The 2792-nt window shown below is 52.9% G+C and overlaps 1 protein-coding gene across 1 annotated transcript in view; it reads left to right on the forward strand.

Moving 5' to 3' along the window:
* Positions 1–2792, forward strand: part of LOC104508647 (connective tissue growth factor-like) — a gene marked incomplete at its 5' end in the record, with an annotated part of 14618 nt that overhangs the window by 10145 nt on the left and 1681 nt on the right.

Genomic DNA, 2792 nt, shown 5'->3' on the forward strand with positions numbered 1-2792 from the left:
TCCCCGGAGCTGATGATGGGAGCTTCACGAGGCGAACGTGGGCGTCGTAACACCCGGCGGGCGTACGGCATAGCCTGCCAAACGAGGGCTGGGAATGAGGTGGAAGTTTGTAGGGGAGCAATTTCCTCAGGAGTGTGGAGGAGTCTCCACGGGAAGACTCCAGGTGAAGACTGGAGAGCTTTCTCATCCAAGTGCTTCGTATTCACTGTGGCGGTGGGATTGATGGGGAGATTTTGGAGGGAGAGTCCCAGATCCCTGCTGTGTAGAAAATCAGACCTGAAGACCAGGCTGTCCTGACTGCCTTTAAATGCAAAATTAAGGTTTTTGTGGCAAAAACCCCAGCTGGACATAGGCCAGGATATCTCCCTAAACTGGATGTAGTGTCCTTGGGTGATATTTGTGTGATGTCCACATCGACTGCTTGGGAGATAGGGAATTTTGGAGGCAGTGAAGGAAGCTGGAGTGATGGATCCCATGAAGGAAAAGATCAGTGTCTGAATAGAGAAGAGGGGACTTAGAGGTGCCCAAATGAGACACGTGATGGGAGCAGAAAGGAGCAGAAGGGTGTTCAGGTGTCATGGGAAAAGCTTCCAGGTTGGGTACCAGCCCTATGGCCGTATCAGAAGTGACGGGATTGGGAACCATCAAAGTGAACCATCAGGCTGGGAGAGTTGGGGGGTTCAGCCTGGAGAAGGGAAGGCTCCAGGGAGACCTTAGAGACCCTTCCAGTGCCGGGGGGGCTACAAGAAAGCTGGGGGGGACTTTTTCCAAGGGCAGGGAGTGCCAGGACAAGGGGTAACGGGTTTAAACAGGAAGAGGGAGATTGAGATGGGACTTCAGGAAGGAATTCTTCCCGGAGAGGGTGGGGAGGCACTGGGACAGGTTGCCCAGAGAAGCTGTGGATGCCCCATCCCTGGAAGTGTCCAAGGCCAGGCTGGATGAGGCTTGGAGCAACCTGGTCTAGTGGAAGGTGTCCCTGCCCGTGGCAGGGGGTGGGGCTGGGTGGGCTTTTAGGTCCCTTCCCACCCAAACCGTTCCGTGATTCATTCCATGACTCTATGAGAATCCCTGTGGCTTTGTTCCCCGTTACCCCAGTATGCAGCACTTCATGTGTTGCGGAGGAATTCTTCCCTCCCCACAGAGACCCTGGAGTGTCAGAGAGGCAGAGATGATCCCGAAGGAACCCTGGAGCCTGAGGGTGGTGGGGTGGCCTGGGAGGGTGCAGGGAGCGGGCAGAGCTGCCAGAGCGTTCGCTTGAGCTCTGCCCCCCCCGCTCCAGGAAAGGGCCAAAGTCTCCTTGGCTGGGCTGGGTGTCTGGAGACGGGAGGCAGCCCTGGTAAATAAAGAGCCATCTCACTCCGCCGGCACAATCCGTTCTGGTGCTTTAATTGGATCAGGGCAACAGGAAAGCAAAGTTGTTGTGGGATAACGAAGGGCATGACAAAACGACTGAGTTTTGGGAACATAATAGAGCCCCTGAGCTGGCTGCTGCTCCTTGGGTGGGGAGCAGCACAACTGGTTCATCGGAGAGGGAGGGGGCTTGGGCTAAAAACCAGTGAAAGAGGGTTTAAAAATAAGTATGAATGGTTGCGAGAGGGAAAGCGGATGCTTCCACTCTGATGGAAAAAGTGAAGATTTTGAAACTTCCTAGTAGGAGCAGAGGGGTATTTTTATACCAGTGCCATTGAAGAGAGTTGGAAGTGGAGACCCAGATCTGGGTAGACGCAAGGCGTGAGCAGCCCGGCAGGGTTTGTGTCCCCTCAAGGGCTGGGTGGGATGGAGAGGGGCTCCTGCTCCTTGTTTGGTCCAAACACTTTCTGCCTGAGACAATGTTCCGCGGGCGAGCAGGGCTAAGGGGAGAAGAGATCGGGTTTCCTGGCAAACCTCCGCCAGTGGCCAAGAACTCTTCCTCTTGGTGACTTCCCAACAGAAGTCTGCGTGGGGTTTTTTATTGTTTTGTAAGGGTCAGGACTGCAGAAAGCGGGAGCTGACGAGACATCCAAAAGCAGCCTTTCTGTCCCGTGAACAACTCCCAGATTTCAACATTTCATTTCAGGCTGGAAGAAAAAGAAAAAAAGAAGTTAAAATAATCTCAAACCTTTCCATGAGTTTTGTTGAATCCTTGCTTGGCTGTGCCAAAATAGCAAAACATTTCATCTCGATCTTTATAGCATCTAAAATAATCACCCAGCAAAGTGCTTCCCTCGGTGGAAACTCTCCAACAGGTATTTTGGTTGAGCTATTATAAGAGCATAAGGGAAATTTTTGGTACCAAATTGAAATGCTTCGGTTGTTTCTGATGGAAAACATTCCAGACATCGATCTCTGCCTGCAAAACTCTTAATCAACTACGAGTTTTCTGCTGGAAAACTCCCACTGGAAGCATTTGGGCTCACGCGGATGTAGGGACTCGTGAGCGTGGCTCGCACCGGCGGATCGGGGATGGCTCCTGTGTGTCCGATGTGGTTGCGATTCCCTTTTTCCCTCATTGAAGTTTTATTGGGAAGGAGTGAAATCCTCATCAGAGGGCTGGAGCTGAGAGATCTGCAGGTCAGAACAGGCAGAAACAGAGGAAGTTGTGGCTGGACGGAAGAAGGGATTCAGGCAGCACAGAGGAGCCGGAGAGGTCGTAAACCCAAAGGGTTATTTTCCTTTGTAGGTACCTTTAGGGGAACCAACCGCTCGTGGGAGGGTGTTGCCTTTCGGTCTTCCGGGACTGACGGGGAGCAAAGCCGCTGGTTCCCGTGTCAGGGATGTGTTTTGCACAACGCTGCTGATGGGCGCCGAGCCGG

This window comes from Eurypyga helias, unplaced genomic scaffold (assembly GCF_000690775.1).
Source record: "Eurypyga helias isolate BGI_N326 unplaced genomic scaffold, ASM69077v1 scaffold34414, whole genome shotgun sequence".
NCBI lineage: Eukaryota > Metazoa > Chordata > Aves > Eurypygiformes > Eurypygidae > Eurypyga > Eurypyga helias.